Source organism: Cydia splendana, chromosome 24 (genome assembly GCF_910591565.1).
Source record: "Cydia splendana chromosome 24, ilCydSple1.2, whole genome shotgun sequence".
NCBI classification, from domain to species: domain Eukaryota; kingdom Metazoa; phylum Arthropoda; class Insecta; order Lepidoptera; family Tortricidae; genus Cydia; species Cydia splendana.
The window spans coordinates 11,142,112-11,156,091 of record NC_085983.1 but is presented as its reverse complement, the minus strand read 5'-3'; positions in this window follow the sequence as shown (position 1 = coordinate 11,156,091).

Here is a 13,980-nt window from a genome sequence, read left to right as displayed (position 1 = left end):
GCTCTAAAGCTTATTAACGCCATATTGACCCAACACGATTCATTGGACTTATTTTCGACTCCTGAACCGAGATTCTTAGCCACAGCCGGGCGCTACCTCGAGGCTATAGTCGCCCCGAGCACCATTAGTACTGATTAGATAATAATATTATTTAAGTTATGACATACTGTTTTTTTTTTTTCGTTAATAATTTATTAATTATTATAGTTATGTATAATTCAATTTAATGCTTATATTCCTATGTGTCATGTTTGGTGTATACTGTAAGTGACATTATAATAAATAATTAAAAAATAAAAATGTTTACGGTTTAGTTAGACTCTCTTGTTTTTAGTCACTCGCGCGACATGTTATGTTGTGTGTATGTTAAGTGAGTCTAAACCGTAAAATTATTTAAGATATAAAATGAGCAATTTACCACAATACAGCCACTATTACCTTACCATAATTTCGCAATTAAAATTAGTATTTTCTTGTTTTTCATACCTACTCCAAGACGGCCTCTAATTGGTCATGTGATCAAGTGACACATATAAATTCCCTTACCAGGATTCGAAGCCGAGACCTCCTGCTTTGTTGGCAGGGTCACTACTGACTAGGCTAGGTCGTAGTTTTGTAGTATATACCTATTAGTTACAATATTCCGTGTGCTCCCCTATCTATTCTGTTACAATATACCCCATGTTCCCCTATCTATTCTGTCACAATATTTTCCGTGCTCCCCTATCTAGTCTGTCACAATATTCCCCATGCTCCCCTATCTATTACGTTACAATATTCCCCATGCTCCCCTATCTAGCTTCGCTCGCGGCTAGCCCGGCCTAGTTCGCGATGTTATTTTATTAAGAAACACATAAACATGCCGGCGAGCCTGTGCGCTGCGATCAACATGCGCTAGGGGTGGGCGTGTGTCGATGGAATATCGAAAAGTATCGATAAAGTTGGTAATACTCCCATTTTTGTTTATTATTTTAACTTTATTGCACAGTATAAATAACCGGACAAGTGCGAGTCGGACTCGCCCACCGAGGGTTCCGTACTTTTTAGTATTTGTTGTTATAGCGGCAACATTATTCATTCATCACACGGTTCGTGAGATACAGCCTGGTGACAGACGGACGGACGGACAGACAGCGAAGTCTTAGTAATAGAGTCCCGTTTTACCCTTTGGGTACGGAACCCTAAAAATAAAGATCAAATGGCAGACTTAATGCCTAAAGGCATTCTCTACCAGTCAACCATCAGGCTAAACAGAAACAGTAGTAGGTGCAGGCGTTAAAAAAAATAGCAAAATAGGTAGTTACCTTAAGTTTAGAGCAAAAAATATAGCCATAAATAATACATCACGCCCAGTGGCCAGCTTCATGGGAAGGCTACTAGGTAAATTATAAATACATATAAATCCACTGGATTATTTCTTGCACTATGAATAATTTACAACAAAAGGTATACATATATATAAAATAAAACGATTGGAACGGATTATATCGCGTATATTGTATTCATACTACATCCCGACGTTTACTGTTACGTTTAGGTGACTGATAAAATATAGTCCGTTTCAAGAGTTTTACAATATTTCACCGTAACCAAAGACAATATTAGGTATAGGTACATATATATGTCGGACCCTGACACCAGAAAGACGTATTGCAGCGTTATAGTTCATTATTTTAGACGCCTGTATAAAATCGATTAGCAATGTTGAGCTACGTATTATTTGGTTGTAACAAAATAAATAAAGTTGTGTAGAGAGTAACTCCGTCTATTGGCGCATTGTTGAAATAAAGTTGCGTAGAGAGTAACGCCATCTATTGGCGTGTTGTTGAACTGAGATGACAGGTAGAAGGCTTTGGAACGTCGAGAGGTTTCTCTCGAGTGAGCGTTGGCACGAGTTGGGGTTTTTGTCGGTATGTTGGTAGACTGGTCGAGCAGGTTTGCCAACTTGACTGAGGAGGGAGCGGAGAGGCTCCGCCGCTGGTAGTTCTTCTTGATCGGACCGCGCTAGAGATCGGACGTACTCGTTAGCCAACCTCGTGCCTAACTCGCTACGTTCCTGAAGGTTTATACCTGAAGGATTATTCTGATAGCTTATAGAACCCCGCGTTCTTTAACCATTTAGCTAAGTGTTTTATTTCAAGTGTTATTTTGATTTCTTATGTTTCATTAGAAGCTTACTTTTGTGAAATAAAGAAATGATGTGTTATGTGTTGTTTTAACTTGTTTTGAAAAGATTTGTCCTTCTGAGTTTGTTGCCGGTCCCATATAGGGCTAAATCTTCTCAGGTCAGAAATGTAGGGTTGAAGCCGGCCTAGTTTGACTTGAATAAAGATTTAAACGGTTTCTTTTTACTTTCATATCGCTCCCTTGAGTTAAAAATAGCAATTAGTTCTTTTAAACATTTAGTACTGAAGTATAGTAGGCACTAGTATGGTTAACGAGTCCTAATGTTTATTTCATGCACTGGTAGCAATACTGGTTTAGCTGTGAAGTAATACATTATCGTACTACCCCCACGCGCCCACCGCCTTTGAGACCATCGGTATTCGACATATAGTTAAAAACAAAACAGATTCTCTTTATTGCACAACCTCAAAATATGTTTTAATAAGGCAGAAGTAAACACAGGCGGCCTTATCGTTACAGAGCGATCTCTTCCAGAAAACCTTTAGGCAATGGAGAAATAAAACCCTCAATTAAATTAATTAATAGTTTAATTGCGTCTGTAACTTTTTTTAGGTTATCCTTGCCTGACAATAAAAGTTTTATTTATTTTGTTTGTAATTAATAGCACTTCAATCCGGTATATATTAGACTACTTTGTTGCCCAAAATTTGAGTAAGTCATAACTATGAACGGTTTGGTTTCAAGTGCATACCGAAATTTTTTTTTGTAAATTAAAAACAGTGAATATATCGATAATATTAAAAAACACGACCCCATCCCTACTCAGGATACAGGTGAACTTAGCATTAACTATCTCTTTATACATCACTTAACTATGACACTGTTTCCTCCTGCCAATCCAAAACCAACCTTCCCCATTCTAAGTTAAATTGAAATTTCTTTGAACTAAACTCATACTTAAGTCCTTTGGCGGGCGGAATGTTCATTCCTTTATGAACGGCGATATACAAGGTGATTTCAACTTTATTTAGTCGCTGTTAAGGTTGAAATTTGTTTGTGTTCTGATGCAGTATGTTTGTTTTATACGTATGTAGAAGGTTGTAGTGCTAAATTTCGGTTATGAGAAACGAAATTGAAAGGATTACCTTAAATTTTCTTAATAAAGGTGTAATAGATTTTTTTATTAACCAAGAGACGGGGAGAATCTTTACATAAATAATGAGTTACCTTGTCTAGGATGTTTTTCTTTGTAGCAACTCTGAAAAGTTTTATTTTAGTTTTTAGCGATATTATGTTATTATTATTTCAAATATTATCCAGGCAATATAATATAATATAATAGCTACGAAATGGTGATCTTATCGACACTCGTGAAATTTTTGAAATTGCTTTCTTCATTCGTATTACAAATACTTGACTTACTTGACTTAAGATCCTATGTCCCCTAGATGGGGCAGAGGGCGTCCACAGTGACTCTCCATGTAGATCGATCTTGAGCTTCTCGCTTCATTTCGCTCCAAGACTTCCCGATCTTCTTCGCCTCGTCTAACACCGTACGCCGCCAGGTTTGTTTGGGACGGCCACGCTTTCTCTTTCCTTGGGGGTTCCAATCTAAGGCCTGTTTAGGTATATGGTCGGGCCCCCTCCGGAGTGTGTCCAATCCAGTTCCACTTACGGCGCTTGATCTGCTGGTCGATCGGGATTTCGTGGCAACGTTCTCGGAGGTTCTCATTCGAGATGGTCTCGGGCCAGTAAATACCGAGAATTCGACGAAGACAAATTACAAATACTTAGTAAACAATTTTTTTCTTTTTTTTGAACCAGTACTCAATAGTTACGACCTGACCGAGTTAGAATACTGACGACTTGAGAGGCTGGATGCTGGTGGCGCAAGACCGGTCATTGTGGCACTCTTTGGGGGAGGCCTATATCCAGCAGTGGACGTCCTCAGGCTGATATAATGATGATGATGGTGATGACTAAATAGTTGTTTTTTCTTTTCTTTTCAAACTACTTACTTACATTATGGTCGCTAACCGATATTGTCTTTCTTGTAAACTGTAGTACTATATCCCCCACAGGACAGGACAAATCTTGACACTGACTCAGCATAAACGTAACACTATTATTTTTATATTTATGAAATAATCATGTTTTATTTTTTACAGCAACTAACCTTTACTGGCGGTGACGATGGCAGCCCCCGGCACCGAGGCAGGATTCAGACTCTGTGAACAAAGAAAAAGTACTTAAATTTTCGCCAAGATTTTTTTAAATTATAAATTACAATTCAAGTGCGAAAATTACAATACAATGTACATTACGACACAAGTGCGAAAACAATTAATTCGCACGTCTCTCTCTCTCTCTCTACCCTTATACCGGGTGTTGCCTGTAACACGAGCAAATAATTAAAACATAGATTGTACTCCTTAAACCGTGACACTTTTGTTCAACAAATTTAAAAAATTATGAAGTATATAGACTCCTTATTTTCCAGCCCTAGACGCCATCGCCACGCCATATTATTGTGATTGACGTTGCTTGTCACGCCTTAAACATGACAAAATTCGCAATACATTGCGTCTTAGAATAAACTTTAAAGTGTATTAAAAACCACAAGTTATATTTAAAAGTTGCTGAACAAATGTTGGTCAGTCAGTATGAGGAGTACAGCCTATAGTTTAATTTTTTGCTCGTATTACAGGCCACACCCGGTATAAAATGGTCCCGTAGTAGTGTTTCTACTTGATAAAAACAAATTAAAATATTTTCTGGAAATAAATTAATTTGTTCTAATACTTCTAATAAAATGGCCACGTTTAAAAAGTTATACCCAACCCATTGGCATCCCATTGTCTTGACCCAAAGCCGGTTGCCCCAAGGCACTGTTCTGGGCACAACACCCTTCCTCACCTGCCAACATGTATTCACTTTTAGCAACAAGCATTGTTAACGGATTTCGGTGCGTTATTGTGTGCACCTTCGGCTAAATCTGTTTCCATTACATTAATCCAACACAGAACGTTTGGCTCGCGTCAATGAGTTTATTGGAACTTATACATCGCGCAGGAATTACGTAGATTTGGTATAAGCGTTTGAGTAAGTGGCAAGGTACGCGCTGGGGTTGAGTATGTGGGTGCCCCAAGGCACTCTTCTGGGCACAACACCCTTCCTCAACCTGGAAACAGGTACTTTCAGCAACAAGAAATTATTACGGTGCTCGGTGTGTTAGTTGTGTTACTGTGTCCACCTCCGGCGAAATCTGTTTCCATTAGCTAAAGACAGACATATATGAAATTATAATAGAATTAAAAATAAACATTATGCAAGTGTTATATAATTTATTTATTTAATTCCTTCACTCATTTATTTATTTATTTTAAAATTTAATTCAGTCAATTTAAGGCCTATAAGTATTACATATTATATTACACCTTATAAACTTACATATCTATATTATTAAATTGTACAACGGTTTTTTAAGATTTACCTCCGACGTTTCGAGGAGGGGAGGAGGTAGAGGAGGAGGGTTACGTTCGTTGGGAGGAGGAGGGGGGTTTAATAATGTATAAAAATCGAGGAAGTTTAAATCAGTGTTTAACATACATATACATTTCATAAACTTAACCACCTCCACCACCAGAAGGCTTCTCATGAATGAGGTGATCCACATGATATGATATGATACAATAACCGTCACTTTTTAACACCTAGCGACTGAAAGTGACGGACAGTGTCTTTATCACGCTGTCACGTCAACAACGACCAAATAACATCTACGGATTTGTCCAGTTATTTACCTCAAATCCTATGAACAGTTTACCTCGATCGGTAATAAGACTAACTGTGGCTTTCTATCAGAGAAGGTTCCTTATGCTTCATGTGCATAAGGACCCTTCGCTGATGGAAAGCCACAAATTAATTATAAAAGAGATGTTATTAAGCGGAGACTATAATTAACTAAATAATATATAAAATTGATAACATTATCTTAGCAAACAATCTTGTCACATCAAGATAGAGTTAGACCAAGATAAATCTGCAGCTATTTTGATAGCCCATGCAGTGAAAGTGTTATTTTAAACGTCAAACTTCTATGAAATTATGACGTATAAATAACACATGCACTGCGTGGGCTATCAAAATCGCTGCAGACTTTTCTTAGTCTAACTCTAATGCTAGGTATATTATAATAAACCTTTCATCAGTATATGAAATAAACAGCTTTTTTTACTTTAACGAGCAACAAAATCAGACTCAGCAACAAAGATCAAATGATTTCAGTAAACATGAATGAACGCCGTGCCGGATAACAATGGGCCCCTACCCCGTGACATGAGTCGGCTAATTAGACTCATGTTCGGCAGTTGCTATGACGGGATTTCACGTTATTCTGACTTTTAGGACGACCAATCACAGGGCACGGATTTTGGCCAATGGGACGTCCCATTTTTGGTAATCTCGCCTAGTTGGTAGTGTAGTGACTATACCTACTTCGTTTTTTTTAGCATTAGAAAGAGGGTAATAGCATAAATGTCCGATAGTTCTTAATTCTCTGACATAAGAGCTATGGAACATATTTTGGAGTATAATGTGTGCACCCATATTTTTACACTTGACTGGACAACGGACACTTTTTTTCCTTTTTATATCTATAATAGGTAGTCCTCGTGATTTTCAGTAGAAATAACTAGAGATGCACCGGATAATTGGTCAATATCCGGTATCCGGCCTATCCGGCCATTATTTTAACATCCTGCCGGATACCGGATAGTGGCATACTATCCGGCCGGATACCGGATAGTAACATTGCTTCATTTCGGAATAAACAAAATTTGAATTAGAAATAGTCACGGTCATAATCGTACTCGTTTATTATTTTAAAACAATTTAAATATTCCACTCAATTGCACGTGCACTGATTTCGAACCTATAAATAAGTCCGCACGAACTTTCACTACGAACCAGGTCAAAACCTGCACAATGCGCACCTGAAAAACCGAAATGTAGGTACCTATAGTTCCGCAGGCCGAATATTCGGCGGCGAATACCGAATATTCGGCCGATGGTCTGGCCAAATAACTATCCGTTGCATCTCTAGAAATAACCCAAAAGTTGATATAAGGTGGCCCAAAAATACGTTGACAACGTTTTTTCTTATTATTTTATTAAGTACTTACGTAACTAGTACGAAGTAAGTTAAAAATTAAAACTACAGTCTTTTTATGCAACAAAAATTAATTGTCTTCAAGATAGCCTCCTTTCGCTTTGATACACAAACGCAAACGTTTGTTAAAATTTTCAACGAAATGCCGCAGCTCCTCCAAGGATATTTTGTCCCATTATTAGATAAGTATTCAGTATTAAGTTCTTTATTTGCTAATATAGACAAGAGCCATGCAAATACAATAATAAAATATCACATAAAAACATAAAAAACAGTAACAAAAACAGACAAAAAAGAGATCAAGAAATAATACAGTGTGTGTCTTTCATAACGACACTAATTTTAAGGCGCTCTTATACTCGAGTTTTACGTTTTCAAGGGGGTGAAGCAGACGCGTGGTAGAACCGGCAGGCGGGCGCCCCGCGCGGCGCACCGCCCTTATTCTGATGACATCGGTATTCTGAATTGTCAGTTCCGGGATTTTTTCCGGCAATTAATATTGAATAAGATTTATTAGCAAATTCGAATTTTGATGAGTACTTAATGAAATTAAAAATGGTAGGTAAGACGGTGAGTGTAAATAATTATTAATTATATACAATATAAGTGTATACCGCGACAAACTGAGAATCTAATCAAATGATACCAAATTATTATGAGACAAAAAATAGTACTTACTAATAGACATTAAAAATGTAATAGAGCTAGACCAAGAAAAATCTGCAACGATTTTGATTGCACACGCAGTGCAAGTGTTATTTTAAACGTCAATCTTCTATGAAATTATGAATAATACTTGCACTGCCTATGCTATCAAAATCGTTGTAGACTTGGTCAAACTCTAGCAGTCAATTTCGGGCAAGTAGGTAGTGAAAATAAGGAAGAATACTAGCAAAGCTAAGATAATTTGTGGGACTATTGAGTTATGCATAGCTCCAATAAGTACATAAAATTAGCTGTCTTCACAAGAAAGAATTATAACAATTTATAACTCTAACTGTAATACTTACTATTTTTCTAATTTTGAATTGACGAGTAAAAGTCAAGCATTTAAAGATTGTAATGACAAAAAACACTTCTACTTCGACATTCGAGTTACTTAATAGCTCAAGAAAATAAAAAAAATCTGCGGAAATAATTCGCATAATTTTGAAAATTGGCACAGTTATACCTTGTGGTGTCCAGATAACCATACTTAATGTCCTTGAGCTTAGCGGGTGTGCTGAGGGTGTAGGGGGGAGGGGGGGTGAAGGTCCCTTTTTTTAGTTTTTCGTAAATAACTCGTAAATGGTGGCCAATATAAAAAAATCTTATTAAACGTTAATAATCTACACAAAATTTTGTACAAAAAAGATTCAGTACACTTTTAGCAGGGATCAATATTTAAAAAGATAATAAAGAGAGAAAGTTAATTATATTAAATTCTAAGGTTCCTTGTTTTTATTTTTTCGTTAATAATTTGAAAAGTATGACTCATAGCAAAAAAATCTTATACATAAATAATAAACATAAAATTTCCTACAAGAAACATGTAGGACACTTTTCGCTAGGATCAATATTAAATAAAACCGGGCAAGTGCGAGTCGGACTCGCACACGAAAGGTTCCGTACCATAATGCAAAAAAAAAAACGGAAAGAAATGCAAAAAGAAAACGGTCACCCATCCAAGTACTGACCACGCCCGACGTTGCTTAACTTTGGTCAAAAATCACGTTTGCTGTATGGGAGCCCCACTTAAATCTTTATTTTATTCTGTTTTTAGTATTTGTTGTTATAGCGGCAACAGAAATACATCATCTGTGAAAATTTCAACTGTCTAGCTATCACGGTTCGTGAGATACAGCCTGGTAGGTACTTTGTGTAGATTATTAACGTTTTACAACATTTTTTGATATTGGCCACCGTTTACGAGTTATTTACGAAAATCTAAAAAAAGGGACCTTAGAAGTGATTATAATTGAATTTCCCGCGTTAATATCTCTTTGAATATTGATCCTAGTCCTAGCAAAAAATTGTACTAAATCTTTCTTGTAGGCAATTTTATGCAGATTACTTATGTAATAGAATATGTTTTGCTATGCGCCACCGTTTAAGAGTTATTTACGAAAAACAAAAAAAAGGGTCCTTTAATATCAAATATCTCACTTCTGGTCAAGAATTCGATCAAGCAACCGGCAAATTCGGATTCAGCGGGGTCTAATTAGGTTAAAAAACCCGGTTGCCAAAAAGTAATACGATTTGCCAGTCGAAATCGATATTATGAAAAATATGACCATTCTAAAATATTTGAATCCTGTATATCTATGTTTAAAAATTATTCAATTTGATTAATTTTATAGCCTTTTAAAATATGTTTACACAATTTATCAATCGTGACTGAATTCCGGATTGGTTAGTTGGGTGTGTGCCTTTGCTGCCCAACTTGTTATAAAATGACAATATGACGGACGAATGTCTGAAATGTCACCGTATTTAAGAATTATTTTGCTTTTCTTCGTAAGCATGTTGAAAAACATTGTGTGTATAACATATTTGCATATTTATACTGTGATTACCCATTTTATGAAACGTCCGCTAAACTAGCATAGGTCCGACGCCGACAGTGGTCACGGGCGTACTGGCGTGAGGAATGCGCGCAAGGTATTGCCGCGTAGGGTGTAATTTAGTAAGCAAAATGTTGAATTCGTCAAATGATGAATGAAAACATTAACGTTTCGATAAAAGGACAAGCAATAATGAAGATTTACTTAAAAGCTATCGACTGAAGTAAGTTTCATAAACATTTTCGTCGTAGTACTTCTAACATAAGGAAATAAAGACAGTGTTAGGCATGTTTTCAACTTAAGATTCTATCGAGAAAATTATGAGCCGTCGTGTTCCTGACAAGCAATAACGTAGTTCAAGGACTGAAGTTATACATACTAGAAAATAATGCATGAAATCCTTGTAAAAGTCTGTAAATATGGTGACAAAAAAGCGCATTTTACTACACACCGCGCCTTAAGGGCTGAAAGTATAAGTCCTAATGAACTGAAATTAGCATATTTAGTTAAAAAATAAAAAATAAAATTTTTCATACAAATTAATTGGGCACGCAATGTATCAGTAATAAATTTTATTAAACTTAACAATTGACATGTGATTTCATTGAAATTTCGCTCTTAGTGACATCCTGACACCTATTACAATTACCTACATCGTACATGTCGGTGACACTTTTGATTGACAAGACCGTCAAAAATCATGACAAGTGACCTTGTTCGTAAGAAAAGGACTTAACCGCCCTGCTATCGCGAAACACTTTACGAAGTTTCTCCTCTCTTTCTCACTCACAAAGTTGCTTGAGGAGAAACTTCGCAAGTGTTTCTTGGTCAAAGTTCGATTAACGCTAGTCTAGCATCTTGCATAGCTTCGCCATACATTAGAATCATATCCGCTAATTCTTGCGAGGTATGAGGCGATGGTCGTGGCATTTTGGCAAGAAAATTATGACATGACAATTTCATGAAAAAAGTCACCTAAATTTACGTCAACCATACGTCAACCTACCTGCATCCTGTCATACCAGCCAGTGCAGTCAAAGATTGATGTAAGTAGGTAACTTTGTGTTAACTAAGAAGGCGGAATCAGATAATAGTTTCGTTTAAGTACCGATTGACAACTTCACATTGATTGGGTTGAAGTGTCAAGATAACATCGAGTTTGTTGATCAACACAGAATTCCTAATAAATTTAATAAGCATGTTTGAACTAGGTAATGTGATTTCTAAGAAGTGATAATAAATGTATGTGCAGTGATTTTTGATATCAGTCTAGTTCAGTGAATATTGCGATTCATAAATGTGGTGGCTAAGACACAGAAAGATTTGTTGATGTAAATTTGTTGTGCTAGTGTGGTCAAAATCGCGTATGTTTTAAATTGCAGTGTTTTCTAGTGGATAATTCAGTAAATAAGTTAACGTCGGCAACAGTTCCGAGTTACTTTAATGTTTTGATCGAATTTAAATGGAAACGAAACTAGCTCTTCCTCTCTGAAACGTCAAATAAATGTTTGCATTACATTGCTGCTCGAGAATTTAAAAAAAATTAATTACCCTTAATAATAAAAGGTAATCGTTATATTCTTTTGATAAAACTGTTAACAGCACTTTAAACTATCGTTACTTAACCCTTATCTTGGCAATGCTCAAAATATCTTAAATATAAACATTTTTTTAGTTTTTCGTCATCTATTGAGCATACTAGACTATTAAAAAATAAGGGAAAAATCCAGGATTTTCCAGTTTCAGAAAATCATATGTATCATATTTGATACAATGCCAATCCCTGGACAAAATAGTAACCAACTTTTTAGATGAAAAATGTGGATTTTAATAAAAATAAAACATGTTATGCAACAGAAATTATCATTTATTGCTAATTAAACGCAATCTAAAGCATCAGATGACTATTACACCTGTAAAAATATATTATATCTACGAATACCTAATCACATGGGCGGAAAATTTGATCCCGTAAAGTTTCATAAAAGTCGTCAGCAAAAAGTTGAGTAAAATATGAAAAGTAAACAAATAATTAAAATTAAAAAAAATATTTTTTTTTTTACTTTGGGGGCTTCTTTTGCCATACACATATTTTTCCGTGCTACGGGCTACGGCGTAGCAATAATGCTACAGCGTACCAATATACAGTTAAATAATGTATAGTACTTAAAAAAAAAACAAAGTTCAATAACTAAATAATACGACAACTAATATTAAATACTTGAAACATGTTTTGTAACCCCACAAATATAAAAAAAAATAAAAAAACATATAAAACTATTTTGACGACAACTTGGCAATGTATTAAATGTAATACAATTCTTTCGATATGTACATTTCTAAGTTCTTGGCAATGTATCAAATATGATACATAACAGTTTCATGTAAGGTTCTGTGTATTAAATGTTTTTAAATTCGAATGCATTGTAAATATTTATGCACTAACAGATAGTAAATTCATCAAAATGTAGATTATGGAAAAATATATACTAATCTAAGAAATAAATGTAAACTTCCAGTGCGAACCGAAAACTGTTGTTTCCGTAGCGTCATGTTGATTATTGCTAATTAATTTACAATGACAACTGTGTTAATTATTTTTTTCTATAAGAAAGGAAGGTAGCTCGACATATTGATGGCAGAATTATTTTGTCAGGTAATAAAGTAAACCTGCTAGATTTTTTAAAGTTCCATGTATCACGGGTGTTACAATGCCAAGATAAGGGTTAAAACCAATGTCGTTATGAAAGACACACACTGTACATCACCAACAGTCAACAGACAAATTCGACTGCCTAAATTAGTTGTATAAATAAAGAGAGATGTCCAAATACTTAGTTATAATTTGGTCCAGAATTGCATACAATAATATGTAGTGTCAAAAAGAAGGATTTAAAATAATTATGTCAAAATATGAAATTAATTATAATTGGGTAAAATAATTTAGTCAAAAAATCCAAAATCAAAATGTAGTGATGCTTTTAGAGCGTTTACACTCTTGTGTTTAGTAGCTCAGGCCCTTGTCTCTAAGATTGACCACAAACTATGATCCATAGGATTTAGATCATCAAAACGAGTAGGGTGGCCACTCTTTTGTACTTATGAATCCGGGAGAATTAGCAGTGGTGCTATTTTTAACTTACTTTGTATTTGTTACGTAAGTACTTAATAAAATAAATAGAAAAAACGTCGTCAACGTATTTTTGTGCTGTATCATGTAAGGTGTATTTGGGTAATACCGAATGTCGGATAATTCCGAAATTCAGATGAAAATCACCCTTAATTCCATCATAATAAAAGTCTCTTTTCGGAATTATCCGACAGTTTTCGACATTCGGAATTACCCGAGTAAACCTTATTAAGTAACACTCGAAAAGCATTTTCGTGTAATTTTATTTTTATATTTTAGAGTACCTAGTCTAGATACCTTGAAAATCAATTCAGAATTCATTTCTAATTAAAATACAGACCACAATTTTTACGACGAAATTCATCATAAGCAAATAAAAACCTGATAAAGTCCAACACCTAATGGAACTAAAATTTCGATTATAGCGCCATCTATGAAACATTTTCCCGAACCACTAAACAAGAGTGCAGAGAAAGAAAACTCAACTCGCTTTCCAACTTTCCCTCAAGTTCAACCATTCGCTAAAAGATGGCGCCACTTTTAAAGGAAAATGTTTTCACGTAAGCTTTTTATTATTAAAAGGACTTAAATCTCCAGAAAGGCTATTCAAAAGTAGACCTTGCGCTTAAGACGTTTGGGTAGTTTTTCCAATAGCAAATAATCAGTCAGTTGTGAGGTAAAGCGATTGAATTTAAAAGGTAATATGAACCTAAGCCCCGCAAAGGTTTTTAGGTCGGTTTTAAATTGTTTTTATTATATAGCGTTATCGGACACTAAAAATAGGTTGCAAAAACCGTTCTTTGTTCTTGTTCAAGTACAGTCCGCAAAAAAAGCAGTGGAAATTGCAAAATGGACAAGAACAAATGGTCCGGTGTTTTATGGAAAAACATTGCGATTCAGTCGGATATGGACTAGATGGTTGAACTAGTTTCATCCATGGTGTTCTCAAATGGCTCCTGAAGCCAGTTGAGGGTAGATGAAAACATTACACGATCAAATAATGTAGGTTA